Below are 13872 nucleotides of genomic sequence, written 5' to 3'. Positions count from 1 at the left end.
CTTGACCTTGGCGGCGCCAAGATGGGAAACGAGGAAAAAAAACAGGGCAAGTCCAGAACGCCCCCCAAAAAAAGAAGCCTACGGCACCTGGTATTCCCAGGCGGTCTCCCATCCAGGTACTAACCAGGCCCGACCCTGCTTAGCCTCCGAGATCAGACGAGATCGGGCGCTTTCAGGGTGATGTGGCCGTAGGCGATCTCTAACGGCACGCTCAACCCTCTTGACCTTGGCGGCGCCAAGATGGGAAACGAGGAAAAAAAACAGGGCAAGACCAGAACTCCCCCAAAAAAAAAAAGCCTACGGCACCTGGTATTCCCAGGCGGTCTCCCATCCAGGTACTAACCAGGCCCGACCCTGCTTAGCCTCTGAGATCAGACGAGATCGGGCGCTTTCATTGTGATGTGGCCGTAGGCGATCTCTAACGGCACGCTCAACCCTCTTGACCTTGGCGGCGCCAAGATGGGAAACGAGGAAAAAAACAGGGCAAGTCCAGAACTCCCCCAAAAAAAAGAAGCCTACGGCACCTGGTATTCCCAGGCGGTCTCCCATCCAGGTACTAACCAGGCCCGACCCTGCTTAGCCTCCAAGATCAGACGAGATCGGGCGCTTTCAGGGTGATGTGGCCGTAGGCGATCTCTTACGGTACGCTCAACCCTCTTGACTTTGGCGGCACCAAGATGGGAAACGAGGAAAAAAACAGGGCAAGTCCAGAACTCCAAGAAAAAAAGAAGCCTACGGCACCTGGTATTCCCAGGCGGTCTCCCATCCAGGTACTAACCAGGCCCGACCCTGCTTAGCCTCCGAGATCAGACGAGATCGGGCGCTTTCAGGGTGATGTGGCCGTAGGCGATCTCTAACGGCACGCTCAACCCTCTTGACCTTGGCGGCGCCAAGATGGGAAACGAGGAAAAAAAACAGGGCAAGTCCAGAAATCCAAGAAAAAAAGAAGCCTACGGCACCTGGTATTCCCAGGCGGTCTCCCATCCAGGTACTAACCAGGCCCGACCCTGCTTAGCCTCCGAGATCAGACGAGATCGGGCGCTTTCAGGGTGATGTGGCCGTAGGCGATCTCTTACGGCACGCTCAACCCTCTTGACTTTGGCGGCACCAAGATGGGAAACGAGGAAAAAAACAGGGCAAGTCCAGAACTCCAAGAAAAAAAGAAGCCTACGGCACCTGGTATTCCCAGGCGGTCTCCCATCCAGGTACTAACCAGGCCCGACCCTGCTTAGCCTCCGAGATCAGACGAGATCGGGCGCTTTCAGGGTGATGTGGCCGTAGGCGATCTCTAACGGCACGCTCAACCCTCTTGACCTTGGCGGCGCCAAGATGGGAAACGAGGAAAAAAAACAGGGCAAGTCCAGAAATCCAAGAAAAAAAGAAGCCTACGGCACCTGGTATTCCCAGGCGGTCTCCCATCCAGGTACTAACCAAGCCCAACCCTGCTTAGCCTCCGAGATCAGACGAGATCGGGCGCTTTCAGGGTGATGTGGCCGTAGGCGATCTCTAACCGCACGCTCAACCCTCTTGACCTTGGCAGCGCCAAGATGGGAAACGAGGAAAAAAAACAGGGCAAGTCCAGAACGCCCCCCAAAAAAAGAAGCCTACGGCACCTGGTATTCCCAGGCGGTCTCCCATCCAGGTACTGTTAGAGAAATTTGGTTGCACGCAAAGCACACAGCCAAATCTCCTGTTTCTAATCATAATAGCAATTTCGTCTAATGATATAATACCAGTGCATCTCACCTTTTGATCGTATCCATCCTCTGGTGTGTGCCCCATCCATCCAACAAGACAAAACACATGGTTCTTACATTCTCATCTCAGCAAGACTGCCCTTTACAGCTCTGTCTGCCTCCTTTATTCAAAAGACCACAAAAGCAATCACAAACAGGAAGCCCTGGCCCCAACAGCCAATCGTTTCCTTCACAGGGTGTGACCTCACAGGATGTAAGTGACCATATAAGGATTTAACAACAGAGTACAAAACAACCAATGAACAATGACTACAGGACATGATACAATATACTAAATGACGATGACTAAAGTTCCTCGTGCATGGATGAGAGATTATCTGCAGATGTAGATCATGGCACCCCAAACATGTTGATCAGGCACACCAGGGGTGACAAGAGCAAAACACCTCTAAACCGATAATGTCTTTGCAGAGTGAACGCATCCCCACCAGACGATCGTTCTGTGCATTGCACAGGGGCCCTTTGCTGGCGGACATGTCCTCTCTCCGCAAACACTTCTCTCCAAACACCAGGAAGTTTTCCACTACCTAACAGGTCTCAGCCAGCGTCGATCTGCCTCAGCCAGTTCTTTAGAACGGGCTGTGGTTGATCAGACACACTGGGAGATTTATGACAACACATTAATATAACATTTTCCACAACAGTACTAACCAGGCCCGACCCTGCTTAGCCTCCGAGATCAGACGAGATCGGGCGCTTTCAGGGTGATGTGGCCGTAGGCGATCTCTAACGGCACGCTCAACCCTCTTGACCTTGGCGGCGCCAAGATGGGAAACGAGGAAAAAAACAGGGCAAGTCCAGAACTCCCCCAAAAAAAAGAAGCCTACGGCACCTGGTATTCCCAGGCGGTCTCCCATCCAGGTACTAACCAGGCCCGACCCTGCTTAGCCTCCAAGATCAGACGAGATCGGGCGCTTTCAGGGTGATGTGGCCGTAGGCGATCTCTTACGGCACGCTCAACCCTCTTGACTTTGGCGGCACCAAGATGGGAAACGAGGAAAAAAACAGGGCAAGTCCAGAACTCCAAGAAAAAAAGAAGCCTACGGCACCTGGTATTCCCAGGCGGTCTCCCATCCAGGTACTAACCAGGCCCGACACTGCTTAGCCTCCGAGATCAGACGAGATCGGGCGCTTTCAGGGTGATGTGGCCGTAGGCGATCTCTAACGGCACGCTCAACCCTCTTGACCTTGGCGGCGCCAAGATGGGAAACGAGGAAAAAAAACAGGGCAAGTCCAGAACTCCCCCAAAAAAAAGAAGCCTACGGCACCTGGTATTCCCAGGCGGTCTCCCATCCAGGTACTAACCAGGCCCGACCCTGCTTAGCCTCCGAGATCAAACGAGATCGGGCGCTTTCAGGGTGATGTGGCCGTAGGCGATCTCTAACGGCACGCTCAACCCTCTTGACCTTGGCGGCGCCAAGATGGGAAACGAGGAAAAAAACAGGGCAAGTCCAGAACTCCCCCAAAAAAAAGAAGCCTACGGCACCTGGTATTCCCAGGCGGTCTCCCATCCAGGTACTAACCAGGCCCGACCCTGCTTAGCCTCCAAGATCAGACGAGATCGGGCGCTTTCAGGGTGATGTGGCCGTAGGCGATCTCTTACGGCACGCTCAACCCTCTTGACTTTGGCGGCACCAAGATGGGAAACGAGGAAAAAAACAGGGCAAGTCCAGAACTCCAAGAAAAAAAGAAGCCTACGGCACCTGGTATTCCCAGGCGGTCTCCCATCCAGGTACTAACCAGGCCCGACCCTGCTTAGCCTCCGAGATCAGACGAGATCGGGCGCTTTCAGGGTGATGTGGCCGTAGGCGATCTCTAACGGCACGCTCAACCCTCTTGACCTTGGCGGCGCCAAGATGGGAAACGAGGAAAAAAAACAGGGCAAGTCCAGAAATCCAAGAAAAAAAGAAGCCTACGGCACCTGGTATTCCCAGGCGGTCTCCCATCCAGGTACTAACCAGGCCCGACCCTGCTTAGCCTCCGAGATCAGACGAGATCGGGCGCTTTCAGGGTGATGTGGCCGTAGGCGATCTCTTACGGCACGCTCAACCCTCTTGACTTTGGCGGCACCAAGATGGGAAACGAGGAAAAAAACAGGGCAAGTCCAGAACTCCAAGAAAAAAAGAAGCCTACGGCACCTGGTATTCCTAGGCGGTCTCCCATCCAGGTACTAACCAGGCCCGACCCTGCTTAGCCTCCGAGATCAGACGAGATCGGGCGCTTTCAGGGTGATGTGGCCGTAGGCGATCTCTAACGGCACGCTCAACCCTCTTGACCTTGGCGGCGCCAAGATGGGAAACGAGGAAAAAAAACAGGGCAAGTCCAGAAATCCAAGAAAAAAAAGAAGCCTACGGCACCTGGTATTCCCAGGCGGTCTCCCATCCAGGTACTAACCAGGCCCGACCCTGCTTAGCCTCCGAGATCAGACGAGATCGGGCGCTTTCAGGGTGATGTGGCCGTAGGCGATCTCTAACGGCACGCTCAACCCTCTTGACCTTGGCGGCGCCAAGATGGGAAACGAGGAAAAAAACAGGGCAAGTCCAGAACTCCCCCAAAAAAAAGAAGCCTACGGCACCTGGTATTCCCAGGCGGTCTCCCATCCAGGTACTAACCAGGCCCGACCCTGCTTAGCCTCCAAGATCAGACGAGATCGGGCGCTTTCAGGGTGATGTGGCCGTAGGCGATCTCTTACGACACGCTCAACCCTCTTGACTTTGGCGGCACCAAGATGGGAAACGAGGAAAAAAACAGGGCAAGTCCAGAACTCCAAGAAAAAAAGAAGCCTACGGCACCTGGTATTCCCAGGCGGTCTCCCATCCAGGTACTAACCAGGCCCGACCCTGCTTAGCCTCCGAGATCAGACGAGATCGGGCGCTTTCAGGGTGATGTGGCCGTAGGTGATCTCTAACGGCACGCTCAACCCTCTTGACCTTGGCGGCGCCAAGATGGGAAACGAGGAAAAAAAACAGGGCAAGTCCAGAACTCCCCCAAAAAAAAGAAGCCTACGGCACCTGGTATTCCCAGGCGGTCTCCCATCCAGGTACTAACCAGGCCCGACCCTGCTTAGCCTCCGAGATCAAACGAGATCGGGCGCTTTCAGGGTGATGTGGCCGTAGGCGATCTCTAACGGCACGCTCAACCCTCTTGACCTTGGCGGCGCCAAGATGGGAAACGAGGAAAAAAACAGGGCCAGTCCAGAACTCCCCCAAAAAAAAGAAGCCTACGGCACCTGGTATTCCCAGGCGGTCTCCCATCCAGGTACTAACCAGGCCCGACCCTGCTTAGCCTCCAAGATCAGACGAGATCGGGCGCTTTCAGGGTGATGTGGCCTTAGGCGATCTCTTACGGCACGCTCAACCCTCTTGACTTTGGCGGCACCAAGATGGGAAACGAGGAAAAAAACAGGGCAAGTCCAGAACTCCAAGAAAAAAAGAAGCCTACGGCACCTGGTATTCCCAGGCGGTCTCCCATCCAGGTACTAACCAGGCCCGACCCTGCTTAGCCTCCGAGATCAGACGAGATCGGGCGCTTTCAGGGTGATGTGGCCGTAGGCGATCTCTAACGGCACGCTCAACCCTCTTGACCTTGGCGGCGCCAAGATGGGAAACGAGGAAAAAAAACAGGGCAAGTCCAGAAATCCAAGAAAAAAAGAAGCCTACGGCACCTGGTATTCCCAGGCGGTCTCCCATCCAGGTACTAACCAGGCCTGACCCTGCTTAGCCTCCGAGATCAGACGAGATCGGGCGCTTTCAGGGTGATGTGGCCGTAGGCGATCTCTTACGGCACGCTCAACCCTCTTGACTTTGGCGGCACCAAGATGGGAAACGAGGAAAAAAACAGGGCAAGTCCAGAACTCCAAGAAAAAAAGAAGCCTACGGCACCTGGTATTCCCAGGCGGTCTCCCATCCAGGTACTAACCAGGCCCGACCCTGCTTAGCCTCCGAGATCAGACGAGATCGGGCGCTTTCAGGGTGATGTGGCTGTAGGCGATCTCTAGCGGCACGCTCAACCCTCTTGACCTTGGCGGCGCCAAGATGGGAAACGAGGAAAAAAAACAGGGCAAGTCCAGAAATCCAAGAAAAAAAGAAGCCTACGGCACCTGGTATTCCCAGGCGGTCTCCCATCCAGGTACTAACCAGGCCCGACCCTGCTTAGCCTCCGAGATCAGACGAGATCGGGCGCTTTCAGGGTGATGTGGCCGTAGGCGATCTCTAACGGCACGCTCAACCCTCTTGACCTTGGCGGCGCCAAGATGGGAAACGAGGAAAAAAAACAGGGCAAGTCCAGAACGCCCCCCAAAAAAAGAAGCCTACGGCACCTGGTATTCCCAGGCGGTCTCCCATCCAGGTACTAACCAGGCCCGACCCTGCTTAGCCTCCGAGATCAGACGAGATCGGGCGCTTTCAGGGTGATGTGGCCGTAGGCGATCTCTAACGGCACGCTCAACCCTCTTGACCTTGGCGGCGCCAAGATGGGAAACGAGGAAAAAAAACAGGGCAAGTCCAGAACTCCCCCAAAAAAAAGAAGCCTACGGCACCTGGCATTCCCAGGCGGTCTCCCATCCAGGTACTAACCAGGCGCGACCCTGCTTAGCCTCCGAGATCAGACGAGATTGGGCGCTTTCAGGGTGATGTGGCCGTAGGCGATCTCTAACGGCACGCTCAACCCTCTTGACCTTGGCGGCGCCAAGATGGGAAACGAGGAAAAAAACAAGGCAAGTCCAGAACTCCCCCAAAAAAAAGAAGCCTACGGCACCTGGTATTCCCAGGCGGTCTCCCATCCAGGTACTAACCAGGCCCGACCCTGCTTAGCCTCCAAGATCAGACGAGATCGGGCGCTTTCAGGGTGATGTGGCCGTAGGCGATCTCTTACGGCACGCTCAACCCTCTTGACCTTGGGGGCGCCAAGATGGGAAACGAGGAAAAAAAACAGGGCAAGTCCAGAAATCCAAGAAAAAAAGAAGCCTACGGCACCTGGTAGTCCCAGGCGGTCTCCCATCCAGGTACTAAACAGGCCCGACCCTGCTTAGCCTCCGAGATCAGACGAGATCGGGCGCTTTCAGGGTGATGTGGCCGTAGGCGATCTCTTACGGCACGCTCAACCCTCTTGACTTTGGCGGCACCAACATGGGAAACGAGGAAAAAAACAGGGCAAGTCCAGAACTCCAAGAAAAAAAGAAGCCTACGGCACCTGGTATTCCCAGGCGGTCTCCCATCCAGGTACTAACCAGGCCCGACCCTGCTTAGCCTCCGAGATCAGACGAGATCGGGCGCTTTCAGGGTGATGTGGCCGTAGGCGATCTCTAACAGCACGCTCAACCCTCTTGACCTTGGCGGCGCCAAGATGGGAAACGAGGAAAAAAAACAGGGCAAGTCCAGAAATCCAAGAAAAAAAGAAGCCTACGGCACCTGGTATTCCCAGGCGGTCTCCCATCCAGGTACTAACCAGGCCCGACCCTGCTTAGCCTCCGAGATCAGACGAGATCGGGCGCTTTCAGGGTGATGTGGCCGTAGGCGATCTCTTATGGCACGCTCAACCCTCTTGACCTTGGCGGCGCCAAGATGGGAAACGAGGAAAAAAAACAGGGCAAGTCCAGAACGCCCCCCAAAAAAAGAAGCCTACGGCACCTGGTATTCCCAGGCGGTCTCCCATCCAGGTACTAACCAGGCCCGACCCTGCTTAGCCTCCGAGATCAGACGAGATCGGGCGCTTTCAGGGTGATGTGGCCGTAGGCGATCTCTAACGGCACGCTCAACCCTCTTGACCTTGGCGGCGCCAAGATGGGAAACGAGGAAAAAAAACAGGGCAAGTCCAGAACTTCCCCAAAAAAAAAAAGCCTACGGCACCTGGTATTCCCAGGCGGTCTCCCGTCCAGGTACTAACCAGGCCCGACCCTGCTTAGCCTCCGAGATCAGACGAGATCGGGCGCTTTCAGGGTGATGTGGCCGTAGGCGATCTCTAACGGCACGCTCAACCCTCTTGACCTTGGCGGCGCCAAGATGGGAAACGAGGAAAAAAACAGGGCAAGTCCAGAACTCCCCCAAAAAAAAGAAGCCTACGGCACCTGGTATTCCCAGGCGGTCTCCCATCCAGGTACTAACCAGGCCCGACCCTGCTTAGCCTCCAAGATCAGACGAGATCGGGCGCTTTCAGGGTGATGTGGCCGTAGGCGATCTCTTACGGCACGCTCAACCCTCTTGACTTTGGCGGCACCAAGATGGGAAACGAGGAAAAAAACAGGGCAAGTCCAGAACTCCAAGAAAAAAAGAAGCCTACGGCACCTGGTATTCCCAGGCGGTCTCCCATCCAGGTACTAACCAGGCCCGACCCTGCTTAGCCTCCGAGATCAGACGAGATCGGGCGCTTTCAGGGTGATGTGGCCGTAGGCGATCTCTAACGGCACGCTCAACCCTCTTGACCTTGGCGGCGCCAAGATGGGAAACGAGGAAAAAAAACAGGGCAAGTCCAGAAATCCAAGAAAAAAAGAAGCCTACGGCACCTGGTATTCCCAGGCGGTCTCCCATCCAGGTACTAACCAGGCCCGACCCTGCTTAGCCTCCGAGATCAGACGAGATCGGGCGCTTTCAGGGTGATGTGGCCGTAGGCGATCTTTTACGGCACGCTCAACCCTCTTGACTTTGGCGGCACCAAGATGGGAAACGAGGAAAAAAACAGGGCAAGTCCAGAACTCCAAGAAAAAAAGAAGCCTACGGCACCTGGTATTCCCAGGCGGTCTCCCATCCAGGTACTAACCAGGCCCGACCCTGCTTAGCCTCCGAGATCAGACGAGATCGGGCGCTTTCAGGGTGATGTGGCCGTAGGCGATCTCTAACGGCACGCTCAACCCTCTTGACCTTGGCGGCGCCAAGATGGGAAACGAGGAAAAAAAACAGGGCAAGTCCAGAAATCCAAGAAAAAAAGAAGCCTACGGCACCTGGTATTCCCAGGCGGTCTCCCATCCAGGTACTAACCAGGCCCGACCCTGCTTAGCCTCCGAGATCAGACGAGATCGGGCGCTTTCAGGGTGATGTGGCCGTAGGCGATCTCTAACGGCACGCTCAACCCTCTTGACCTTGGCGGCGCCAAGATGGGAAACGAGGAAAAAAAACAGGGCAAGTCCAGAACGCCCCCCAAAAAAAGAAGCCTACGGCACCTGGTATTCCCAGGCGGTCTCCCATCCAGGTACTAACCAGGCCCGACCCTGCTTAGCCTCCGAGATCGGGCGCTTTCAGGGTGATGTGGCCGTAGGCGATCTCTAACGGCACGCTCAACCCTCTTGACCTTGGCGGCGCCAAGATGGGAAACGAGGAAAAAAACAGGGCAAGTCCAGAACTCCCCCAAAAAAAAGAAGCCTACGGCACCTGGTATTCCCAGGCGGTCTCCCATCCAGGTACTAACCAGGCCCGACCCTGCTTAGCCTCCAAGATCAGACGAGATCGGGCGCTTTCAGGGTGATGTGGCCGTAGGCGATCTCTTACGGCACGCTCAACCCTCTTGACTTTGGCGGCACCAAGATGGGAAACGAGGAAAAAAACAGGGCAAGTCCAGAACTCCAAGAAAAAAAGAAGCCTACGGCACCTGGTATTCCCAGGCGGTCTCCCATCCAGGTACTAACCAGGCCCGACCCTGCTTAGCCTCCGAGATCAGACGAGATCGGGCGCTTTCAGGGTGATGTGGCCGTAGGCGATCTCTAACGGCACGCTCAACCCTCTTGACCTTGGCGGCGCCAAGATGGGAAACGAGGAAAAAAAACAGGGCAAGTCCAGAAATCCAAGAAAAAAAGAAGCCTACGGCACCTGGTATTCCCAGGCGGTCTCCCATCCAGGTACTAACCAGGCCCGACCCTGCTTAGCCTCCGAGATCAGACGAGATCGGGCGCTTTCAGGGTGATGTGGCCGTAGGCGATCTCTAACGGCACGCTCAACCCTCTTGACCTTGGCGGCGCCAAGATGGGAAACGAGGAAAAAAAACAGGGCAAGTCCAGAACGCCCCCCAAAAAAAGAAGCCTACGGCACCTGGTATTCCCAGGCGGTCTCCCATCCAGGTACTAACCAGGCCCGACCCTGCTTAGCCTCCGAGATCAGACGAGATCGGGCGCTTTCAGGGTGATGTGGCCGTAGGCGATCTCTAACGGCACGCTCAACCCTCTTGACCTTGGCGGCGCCAAGATGGGAAACGAGGAAAAAAAACAGGGCAAGTCCAGAACTCCCCCAAAAAAAAGAAGCCTACGGCACCTGGTATTCCCAGGCGGTCTCCCATCCAGGTACTAACCAGGCCCGACCCTGCTTAGCCTCCGAGATCAGACGAGATCGGGCGCTTTCAGGGTGATGTGGCCGTAGGCGATCTCTAACGGCACGCTTAACCCTCTTGACCTTGGCGGCGCCAAGATGGGAAACGAGGAAAAAAACAGGGCAAGTCCAGAACTCCCCCAAAAAAAAGAAGCCTACGGCACCTGGTATTCCCAGGCGGTCTCCCATCCAGGTACTAACCAGGCCCGACCCTGCTTAGCCTCCGAGATCAGACGAGATCGGGCGCTTTCAGGGTGATGTGGCCGTAGGCGATCTCTTACGGCACGCTCAACCCTCTTGACTTTGGCGGCACCAAGATGGGAAACGAGGAAAAAAACAGGGCAAGTCCAGAACTCCAAGAAAAAAAGAAGCCTACGGCACCTGGTATTCCCAGGCGGTCTCCCATCCAGGTACTAACCAGGCCCGACCCTGCTTAGCCTCCGAGATCAGACGAGATCGGGCGCTTTCAGGGTGATTTGGCCGTAGGCGATCTCTAACGGCACGCTCAACCCTCTTGACCTTGGCGGCGCCAAGATGGGAAACGAGGAAAAAAAACAGGGCAAGTCCAGAAATCCAAGAAAAAAAGAAGCCTACGGCACCTGGTATTCCCAGGCGGTCTCCCATCCAGGTACTAACCAGGCCCGACCCTGCTTAGCCTCCGAGATCAGACGAGATCGGGCGCTTTCAGGGTGATGTGGCCGTAGGCGATCTCTAACGGCACGCTCAACCCTCTTGACCTTGGCGGCGCCAAGATGGGAAACGAGGAAAAAAAACAGGGCAAGTCCAGAACGCCCCCCAAAAAAAGAAGCCTACGGCACCTGGTATTCCCAGGCGGTCTCCCATCCAGGTACTAACCAGGCCCGACCCTGCTTAGCCTCCGAGATCGGGCGCCTTCAGGGTGATGTGGCCGTAGGCGATCTCTAACGGCACGCTCAACCCTCTTGACCTTGGCGGCGCCAAGATGGGAAACGAGGAAAAAAAACAGGGCAAGTCCAGAACTCCCCCAAAAAAAAGAAGCCTACGGCACCTGGTATTCCCAGGCGGTCTCCCATCCAGGTACTAACCAGGCCCGACCCTGCTTAGCCTCCGAGATCAAACGAGATCGGGCGCTTTCAGGGTGATGTGGCCGTAGGCGATCTCTAACGGCACGCTCAACCCTCTTGACCTTGGCGGCGCCAAGATGGGAAACGAGGAAAAAAAACAGGGCAAGTCCAGAACTCCCCCAAAAAAAAGAAGCCTACGGCACCTGGTATTCCCAGGCGGTCTCCCATCCAGGTACTAACCAGGCCCGACCCTGCTTAGCCTCCGAGATCAAACGAGATCGGGCGCTTTCAGGGTGATGTGGCCGTAGGCGATCTCTAACGGCACGCTCAACCCTCTTGACCTTGGCGGCGCCAAGATGGGAAACGAGGAAAAAAACAGGGCAAGTCCAGAACTCCCCCAAAAAAAAGAAGCCTACGGCACCTGGTATTCCCAGGCGGTCTCCCATCCAGGTACTAACCAGGCCCGACCCTGCTTAGCCTCCAAGATCAGACGAGATCGGGCGCTTTCAGGGTGATGTAGCCGTAGGCGATCTCTTACGGCACGCTCAACCCTCTTGACTTTGGCGGCACCAAGATGGGAAACGAGGAAAAAAACAGGGCAAGTCCAGAACTCCAAGAAAAAAAGAAGCCTACGGCACCTGGTATTCCCAGGCGGTCTCCCATCCAGGTACTAACCAGGCCCGACCCTGCTTAGCCTCCGAGATCAGACGAGATCGGGCGCTTTCAGGGTGATGTGGCCGTAGGCGATCTCTAACGGCACGCTCAACCCTCTTGACCTTGGCGGCGCCAAGATGGGAAACGAGGAAAAAAAACAGGGCAAGTCCAGAAATCCAAGAAAAAAAGAAGCCTACGGCACCTGGTATTCCCAGGCGGTCTCCCATCCAGGTACTAAACAGGCCCGACCCTGCTTAGCCTCCGAGATCAGACGAGATCGGGTGCTTTCAGGGTGATGTGGCCGTAGGCGATCTCTTACGCACGCTCAACCCTCTTGACTTTGGCGGCACCAAGATGGGAAACGAGGAAAAAAACAGGGCAAGTCCAGAACTCCAAGAAAAAAAGAAGCCTACGGCACCTGGTATTCCCAGGCGGTGTCCCATCCAGGTACTAACCAGGCCCGACCCTGCTTAGCCTCCGAGATCAGACGAGATCGGGCGCTTTCAGGGTGATGTGGCCGTAGGCGATCTCTAACGGCACGCTCAACCCTCTTGACCTTGGCGGCGCCAAGATGGGAAACGAGGAAAAAAAACAGGGCAAGTCCAGAAATCCAAGAAAAAAAGAAGCCTACGGCACCTGGTATTCCCAGGCGGTCTCCCATCCAGGTACTAACCAGGCCCGACCCTGCTTAGCCTCCGAGATCAGACGAGATCGGGCGCTTTCAGGGTGATGTGGCCGTAGGCGATCTCTAACGGCACGCTCAACCCTCTTGACCTTGGCGGCGCCAAGATGGGAAACGAGGAAAAAAAACAGGGCAAGTCCAGAACGCCCCCCAAAAAAAGAAGCCTACGGCACCTGGTATTCCCAGGCGGTCTCCCATCCAGGTACTAACCAGGCCCGACCCTGCTTAGCCTCCAAGATCAGACGAGATCGGGCGCTTTCAGGGTGATGTAGCCGTAGGCGATCTCTTACGGCACGCTCAACCCTCTTGACTTTGGCGGCACCAAGATGGGAAACGAGGAAAAAAACAGGGCAAGTCCAGAACTCCAAGAAAAAAAGAAGCCTACGGCACCTGGTATTCCCAGGCGGTCTCCCATCCAGGTACTAACCAGGCCCGACCCTGCTTAGCCTCCGAGATCAGACGAGATCGGGCGCTTTCAGGGTGATGTGGCCGTAGGCGATCTCTAACGGCACGCTCAACCCTCTTGACCTTGGCGGCGCCAAGATGGGAAACGAGGAAAAAAAACAGGGCAAGTCCAGAAATCCAAGAAAAAAAGAAGCCTACGGCACCTGGTATTCCCAGGCGGTCTCCCATCCAGGTACTAAACAGGCCCGACCCTGCTTAGCCTCCGAGATCAGACGAGATCGGGTGCTTTCAGGGTGATGTGGCCGTAGGCGATCTCTTACGGCACGCTCAACCCTCTTGACTTTGGCGGCACCAAGATGGGAAACGAGGAAAAAAACAGGGCAAGTCCAGAACTCCAAGAAAAAAAGAAGCCTACGGCACCTGGTATTCCCAGGCGGTGTCCCATCCAGGTACTAACCAGGCCCGACCCTGCTTAGCCTCCGAGATCAGACGAGATCGGGCGCTTTCAGGGTGATGTGGCCGTAGGCGATCTCTAACGGCACGCTCAACCCTCTTGACCTTGGCGGCGCCAAGATGGGAAACGAGGAAAAAAAACAGGGCAAGTCCAGAAATCCAAGAAAAAAAGAAGCCTACGGCACCTGGTATTCCCAGGCGGTCTCCCATCCAGGTACTAACCAGGCCCGACCCTGCTTAGCCTCCGAGATCAGACGAGATCGGGCGCTTTCAGGGTGATGTGGCCGTAGGCGATCTCTAACGGCACGCTCAACCCTCTTGACCTTGGCGGCGCCAAGATGGGAAACGAGGAAAAAAAACAGGGCAAGTCCAGAACGCCCCCCAAAAAAAGAAGCCTACGGCACCTGGTATTCCCAGGCGGTCTCCCATCCAGGTACTAACCAGGCCCGACCCTGCTTAGCCTCCGAGATCAGACGAGATCGGGCGCTTTCAGGGTGATGTGGCCGTAGGCGATCTCTAACGGCACGCTCAACCCTCTTGACCTTGGCGGCGCCAAGATGGGAAACGAGGAAAAAAAACAGGGCAAGTCC

At 55.7% G+C, this 13872-nt stretch overlaps 57 non-coding genes and 2 pseudogenes across 57 annotated transcripts; all 59 read right to left on the bottom strand.

Annotated features, from left to right (window-relative positions):
- Positions 1 to 75: 75 nt before the first annotated feature.
- On the bottom strand, positions 76 to 194 carry LOC141120823 (5S ribosomal RNA). Its single transcript, XR_012239974.1, has one exon. It is a non-coding gene; the product is annotated as a 5S ribosomal RNA (ribosomal RNA).
- Positions 195 to 294: 100 nt separating this feature from the next.
- Positions 295 to 413, bottom strand: LOC141120591 (5S ribosomal RNA). Its single transcript, XR_012239904.1, has one exon. It is a non-coding gene; the product is annotated as a 5S ribosomal RNA (ribosomal RNA).
- A 99-nt stretch (positions 414 to 512) lies between these two features.
- Positions 513 to 631, bottom strand: LOC141120227 (5S ribosomal RNA). The gene has a single exon (XR_012239555.1). It is a non-coding gene; the product is annotated as a 5S ribosomal RNA (ribosomal RNA).
- A 98-nt stretch (positions 632 to 729) lies between these two features.
- On the bottom strand, positions 730 to 848 carry LOC141120820 (5S ribosomal RNA). The gene has a single exon (XR_012239972.1). It is a non-coding gene; the product is annotated as a 5S ribosomal RNA (ribosomal RNA).
- A 99-nt stretch (positions 849 to 947) lies between these two features.
- LOC141120819 (5S ribosomal RNA) lies at positions 948 to 1066 on the bottom strand. Its single transcript, XR_012239971.1, has one exon. It is a non-coding gene; the product is annotated as a 5S ribosomal RNA (ribosomal RNA).
- Positions 1067 to 1164: 98 nt separating this feature from the next.
- Positions 1165 to 1283, bottom strand: LOC141120818 (5S ribosomal RNA). Its single transcript, XR_012239970.1, has one exon. It is a non-coding gene; the product is annotated as a 5S ribosomal RNA (ribosomal RNA).
- Positions 1284 to 1382: 99 nt separating this feature from the next.
- On the bottom strand, positions 1383 to 1501 carry LOC141119931 (5S ribosomal RNA). The gene has a single exon (XR_012239264.1). It is a non-coding gene; the product is annotated as a 5S ribosomal RNA (ribosomal RNA).
- Positions 1502 to 2577: 1076 nt separating this feature from the next.
- Positions 2578 to 2696, bottom strand: LOC141120226 (5S ribosomal RNA). The gene has a single exon (XR_012239554.1). It is a non-coding gene; the product is annotated as a 5S ribosomal RNA (ribosomal RNA).
- A 98-nt stretch (positions 2697 to 2794) lies between these two features.
- On the bottom strand, positions 2795 to 2913 carry LOC141120349 (5S ribosomal RNA). Its single transcript, XR_012239672.1, has one exon. It is a non-coding gene; the product is annotated as a 5S ribosomal RNA (ribosomal RNA).
- Positions 2914 to 3013: 100 nt separating this feature from the next.
- LOC141119908 (5S ribosomal RNA) lies at positions 3014 to 3132 on the bottom strand. The gene has a single exon (XR_012239241.1). It is a non-coding gene; the product is annotated as a 5S ribosomal RNA (ribosomal RNA).
- Positions 3133 to 3231: 99 nt separating this feature from the next.
- LOC141120225 (5S ribosomal RNA) lies at positions 3232 to 3350 on the bottom strand. The gene has a single exon (XR_012239553.1). It is a non-coding gene; the product is annotated as a 5S ribosomal RNA (ribosomal RNA).
- Positions 3351 to 3448: 98 nt separating this feature from the next.
- LOC141120817 (5S ribosomal RNA) lies at positions 3449 to 3567 on the bottom strand. The gene has a single exon (XR_012239969.1). It is a non-coding gene; the product is annotated as a 5S ribosomal RNA (ribosomal RNA).
- A 99-nt stretch (positions 3568 to 3666) lies between these two features.
- Positions 3667 to 3785, bottom strand: LOC141120816 (5S ribosomal RNA). Its single transcript, XR_012239968.1, has one exon. It is a non-coding gene; the product is annotated as a 5S ribosomal RNA (ribosomal RNA).
- Positions 3786 to 3883: 98 nt separating this feature from the next.
- On the bottom strand, positions 3884 to 4002 carry LOC141120076 (5S ribosomal RNA). The gene has a single exon (XR_012239409.1). It is a non-coding gene; the product is annotated as a 5S ribosomal RNA (ribosomal RNA).
- Positions 4003 to 4102: 100 nt separating this feature from the next.
- On the bottom strand, positions 4103 to 4221 carry LOC141120815 (5S ribosomal RNA). Its single transcript, XR_012239967.1, has one exon. It is a non-coding gene; the product is annotated as a 5S ribosomal RNA (ribosomal RNA).
- A 99-nt stretch (positions 4222 to 4320) lies between these two features.
- On the bottom strand, positions 4321 to 4439 carry LOC141120224 (5S ribosomal RNA). Its single transcript, XR_012239551.1, has one exon. It is a non-coding gene; the product is annotated as a 5S ribosomal RNA (ribosomal RNA).
- Positions 4440 to 4537: 98 nt separating this feature from the next.
- LOC141120134 (5S ribosomal RNA) lies at positions 4538 to 4656 on the bottom strand. The gene has a single exon (XR_012239462.1). It is a non-coding gene; the product is annotated as a 5S ribosomal RNA (ribosomal RNA).
- Positions 4657 to 4756: 100 nt separating this feature from the next.
- LOC141119907 (5S ribosomal RNA) lies at positions 4757 to 4875 on the bottom strand. Its single transcript, XR_012239240.1, has one exon. It is a non-coding gene; the product is annotated as a 5S ribosomal RNA (ribosomal RNA).
- Positions 4876 to 4974: 99 nt separating this feature from the next.
- On the bottom strand, positions 4975 to 5093 carry LOC141120560 (5S ribosomal RNA). Its single transcript, XR_012239876.1, has one exon. It is a non-coding gene; the product is annotated as a 5S ribosomal RNA (ribosomal RNA).
- Positions 5094 to 5191: 98 nt separating this feature from the next.
- On the bottom strand, positions 5192 to 5310 carry LOC141120814 (5S ribosomal RNA). Its single transcript, XR_012239966.1, has one exon. It is a non-coding gene; the product is annotated as a 5S ribosomal RNA (ribosomal RNA).
- Positions 5311 to 5409: 99 nt separating this feature from the next.
- LOC141120361 (5S ribosomal RNA) lies at positions 5410 to 5528 on the bottom strand. The gene has a single exon (XR_012239684.1). It is a non-coding gene; the product is annotated as a 5S ribosomal RNA (ribosomal RNA).
- Positions 5529 to 5626: 98 nt separating this feature from the next.
- On the bottom strand, positions 5627 to 5745 carry LOC141120388 (5S ribosomal RNA). Its single transcript, XR_012239710.1, has one exon. It is a non-coding gene; the product is annotated as a 5S ribosomal RNA (ribosomal RNA).
- Positions 5746 to 5844: 99 nt separating this feature from the next.
- On the bottom strand, positions 5845 to 5963 carry LOC141120813 (5S ribosomal RNA). Its single transcript, XR_012239965.1, has one exon. It is a non-coding gene; the product is annotated as a 5S ribosomal RNA (ribosomal RNA).
- A 100-nt stretch (positions 5964 to 6063) lies between these two features.
- Positions 6064 to 6182, bottom strand: LOC141120812 (5S ribosomal RNA). Its single transcript, XR_012239964.1, has one exon. It is a non-coding gene; the product is annotated as a 5S ribosomal RNA (ribosomal RNA).
- Positions 6183 to 6282: 100 nt separating this feature from the next.
- Positions 6283 to 6401, bottom strand: LOC141120572 (5S ribosomal RNA). Its single transcript, XR_012239887.1, has one exon. It is a non-coding gene; the product is annotated as a 5S ribosomal RNA (ribosomal RNA).
- Positions 6402 to 6500: 99 nt separating this feature from the next.
- On the bottom strand, positions 6501 to 6619 carry LOC141120223 (5S ribosomal RNA). The gene has a single exon (XR_012239550.1). It is a non-coding gene; the product is annotated as a 5S ribosomal RNA (ribosomal RNA).
- A 99-nt stretch (positions 6620 to 6718) lies between these two features.
- LOC141120545 (5S ribosomal RNA) lies at positions 6719 to 6837 on the bottom strand. Its single transcript, XR_012239861.1, has one exon. It is a non-coding gene; the product is annotated as a 5S ribosomal RNA (ribosomal RNA).
- A 98-nt stretch (positions 6838 to 6935) lies between these two features.
- LOC141120811 (5S ribosomal RNA) lies at positions 6936 to 7054 on the bottom strand. The gene has a single exon (XR_012239963.1). It is a non-coding gene; the product is annotated as a 5S ribosomal RNA (ribosomal RNA).
- A 99-nt stretch (positions 7055 to 7153) lies between these two features.
- LOC141120809 (5S ribosomal RNA) lies at positions 7154 to 7272 on the bottom strand. Its single transcript, XR_012239961.1, has one exon. It is a non-coding gene; the product is annotated as a 5S ribosomal RNA (ribosomal RNA).
- Positions 7273 to 7372: 100 nt separating this feature from the next.
- On the bottom strand, positions 7373 to 7491 carry LOC141120808 (5S ribosomal RNA). The gene has a single exon (XR_012239960.1). It is a non-coding gene; the product is annotated as a 5S ribosomal RNA (ribosomal RNA).
- Positions 7492 to 7591: 100 nt separating this feature from the next.
- LOC141120177 (5S ribosomal RNA) lies at positions 7592 to 7710 on the bottom strand. Its single transcript, XR_012239504.1, has one exon. It is a non-coding gene; the product is annotated as a 5S ribosomal RNA (ribosomal RNA).
- Positions 7711 to 7809: 99 nt separating this feature from the next.
- On the bottom strand, positions 7810 to 7928 carry LOC141120221 (5S ribosomal RNA). Its single transcript, XR_012239548.1, has one exon. It is a non-coding gene; the product is annotated as a 5S ribosomal RNA (ribosomal RNA).
- A 98-nt stretch (positions 7929 to 8026) lies between these two features.
- Positions 8027 to 8145, bottom strand: LOC141120807 (5S ribosomal RNA). Its single transcript, XR_012239959.1, has one exon. It is a non-coding gene; the product is annotated as a 5S ribosomal RNA (ribosomal RNA).
- A 99-nt stretch (positions 8146 to 8244) lies between these two features.
- On the bottom strand, positions 8245 to 8363 carry LOC141120806 (5S ribosomal RNA). Its single transcript, XR_012239958.1, has one exon. It is a non-coding gene; the product is annotated as a 5S ribosomal RNA (ribosomal RNA).
- A 98-nt stretch (positions 8364 to 8461) lies between these two features.
- LOC141120804 (5S ribosomal RNA) lies at positions 8462 to 8580 on the bottom strand. Its single transcript, XR_012239957.1, has one exon. It is a non-coding gene; the product is annotated as a 5S ribosomal RNA (ribosomal RNA).
- A 99-nt stretch (positions 8581 to 8679) lies between these two features.
- On the bottom strand, positions 8680 to 8798 carry LOC141120803 (5S ribosomal RNA). The gene has a single exon (XR_012239956.1). It is a non-coding gene; the product is annotated as a 5S ribosomal RNA (ribosomal RNA).
- A 100-nt stretch (positions 8799 to 8898) lies between these two features.
- On the bottom strand, positions 8899 to 9007 carry LOC141120603 (5S ribosomal RNA; annotated as a pseudogene).
- Positions 9008 to 9106: 99 nt separating this feature from the next.
- Positions 9107 to 9225, bottom strand: LOC141120220 (5S ribosomal RNA). The gene has a single exon (XR_012239547.1). It is a non-coding gene; the product is annotated as a 5S ribosomal RNA (ribosomal RNA).
- Positions 9226 to 9323: 98 nt separating this feature from the next.
- On the bottom strand, positions 9324 to 9442 carry LOC141120794 (5S ribosomal RNA). Its single transcript, XR_012239947.1, has one exon. It is a non-coding gene; the product is annotated as a 5S ribosomal RNA (ribosomal RNA).
- Positions 9443 to 9541: 99 nt separating this feature from the next.
- LOC141120782 (5S ribosomal RNA) lies at positions 9542 to 9660 on the bottom strand. The gene has a single exon (XR_012239940.1). It is a non-coding gene; the product is annotated as a 5S ribosomal RNA (ribosomal RNA).
- Positions 9661 to 9760: 100 nt separating this feature from the next.
- LOC141120772 (5S ribosomal RNA) lies at positions 9761 to 9879 on the bottom strand. The gene has a single exon (XR_012239939.1). It is a non-coding gene; the product is annotated as a 5S ribosomal RNA (ribosomal RNA).
- Positions 9880 to 9979: 100 nt separating this feature from the next.
- On the bottom strand, positions 9980 to 10098 carry LOC141120764 (5S ribosomal RNA). The gene has a single exon (XR_012239938.1). It is a non-coding gene; the product is annotated as a 5S ribosomal RNA (ribosomal RNA).
- Positions 10099 to 10197: 99 nt separating this feature from the next.
- On the bottom strand, positions 10198 to 10316 carry LOC141120751 (5S ribosomal RNA). Its single transcript, XR_012239936.1, has one exon. It is a non-coding gene; the product is annotated as a 5S ribosomal RNA (ribosomal RNA).
- Positions 10317 to 10414: 98 nt separating this feature from the next.
- Positions 10415 to 10533, bottom strand: LOC141119870 (5S ribosomal RNA). Its single transcript, XR_012239204.1, has one exon. It is a non-coding gene; the product is annotated as a 5S ribosomal RNA (ribosomal RNA).
- A 99-nt stretch (positions 10534 to 10632) lies between these two features.
- On the bottom strand, positions 10633 to 10751 carry LOC141120741 (5S ribosomal RNA). Its single transcript, XR_012239934.1, has one exon. It is a non-coding gene; the product is annotated as a 5S ribosomal RNA (ribosomal RNA).
- A 100-nt stretch (positions 10752 to 10851) lies between these two features.
- LOC141120612 (5S ribosomal RNA) lies at positions 10852 to 10960 on the bottom strand (annotated as a pseudogene).
- A 100-nt stretch (positions 10961 to 11060) lies between these two features.
- On the bottom strand, positions 11061 to 11179 carry LOC141119906 (5S ribosomal RNA). Its single transcript, XR_012239239.1, has one exon. It is a non-coding gene; the product is annotated as a 5S ribosomal RNA (ribosomal RNA).
- A 100-nt stretch (positions 11180 to 11279) lies between these two features.
- LOC141119905 (5S ribosomal RNA) lies at positions 11280 to 11398 on the bottom strand. The gene has a single exon (XR_012239238.1). It is a non-coding gene; the product is annotated as a 5S ribosomal RNA (ribosomal RNA).
- Positions 11399 to 11497: 99 nt separating this feature from the next.
- LOC141120443 (5S ribosomal RNA) lies at positions 11498 to 11616 on the bottom strand. Its single transcript, XR_012239763.1, has one exon. It is a non-coding gene; the product is annotated as a 5S ribosomal RNA (ribosomal RNA).
- A 98-nt stretch (positions 11617 to 11714) lies between these two features.
- On the bottom strand, positions 11715 to 11833 carry LOC141120729 (5S ribosomal RNA). The gene has a single exon (XR_012239933.1). It is a non-coding gene; the product is annotated as a 5S ribosomal RNA (ribosomal RNA).
- Positions 11834 to 11932: 99 nt separating this feature from the next.
- Positions 11933 to 12051, bottom strand: LOC141119880 (5S ribosomal RNA). Its single transcript, XR_012239213.1, has one exon. It is a non-coding gene; the product is annotated as a 5S ribosomal RNA (ribosomal RNA).
- A 97-nt stretch (positions 12052 to 12148) lies between these two features.
- LOC141120112 (5S ribosomal RNA) lies at positions 12149 to 12267 on the bottom strand. The gene has a single exon (XR_012239442.1). It is a non-coding gene; the product is annotated as a 5S ribosomal RNA (ribosomal RNA).
- Positions 12268 to 12366: 99 nt separating this feature from the next.
- Positions 12367 to 12485, bottom strand: LOC141120725 (5S ribosomal RNA). The gene has a single exon (XR_012239929.1). It is a non-coding gene; the product is annotated as a 5S ribosomal RNA (ribosomal RNA).
- Positions 12486 to 12585: 100 nt separating this feature from the next.
- On the bottom strand, positions 12586 to 12704 carry LOC141120442 (5S ribosomal RNA). The gene has a single exon (XR_012239762.1). It is a non-coding gene; the product is annotated as a 5S ribosomal RNA (ribosomal RNA).
- Positions 12705 to 12802: 98 nt separating this feature from the next.
- LOC141120724 (5S ribosomal RNA) lies at positions 12803 to 12921 on the bottom strand. Its single transcript, XR_012239928.1, has one exon. It is a non-coding gene; the product is annotated as a 5S ribosomal RNA (ribosomal RNA).
- A 99-nt stretch (positions 12922 to 13020) lies between these two features.
- Positions 13021 to 13139, bottom strand: LOC141119878 (5S ribosomal RNA). Its single transcript, XR_012239212.1, has one exon. It is a non-coding gene; the product is annotated as a 5S ribosomal RNA (ribosomal RNA).
- A 98-nt stretch (positions 13140 to 13237) lies between these two features.
- LOC141120111 (5S ribosomal RNA) lies at positions 13238 to 13356 on the bottom strand. The gene has a single exon (XR_012239441.1). It is a non-coding gene; the product is annotated as a 5S ribosomal RNA (ribosomal RNA).
- A 99-nt stretch (positions 13357 to 13455) lies between these two features.
- Positions 13456 to 13574, bottom strand: LOC141120723 (5S ribosomal RNA). Its single transcript, XR_012239927.1, has one exon. It is a non-coding gene; the product is annotated as a 5S ribosomal RNA (ribosomal RNA).
- A 100-nt stretch (positions 13575 to 13674) lies between these two features.
- LOC141120722 (5S ribosomal RNA) lies at positions 13675 to 13793 on the bottom strand. The gene has a single exon (XR_012239926.1). It is a non-coding gene; the product is annotated as a 5S ribosomal RNA (ribosomal RNA).
- Between the last annotated feature and the right edge of the window lie 79 nt (positions 13794 to 13872).

The sequence above is a fragment of the Aquarana catesbeiana genome, linkage group LG13, assembly GCF_042186555.1.
Source record: "Aquarana catesbeiana isolate 2022-GZ linkage group LG13, ASM4218655v1, whole genome shotgun sequence".
Taxonomy (NCBI): domain Eukaryota; kingdom Metazoa; phylum Chordata; class Amphibia; order Anura; family Ranidae; genus Aquarana; species Aquarana catesbeiana.
The sequence above is the reverse complement of the archived record's forward strand: the minus strand, read 5'-3'. Positions and strand labels throughout refer to the sequence as shown.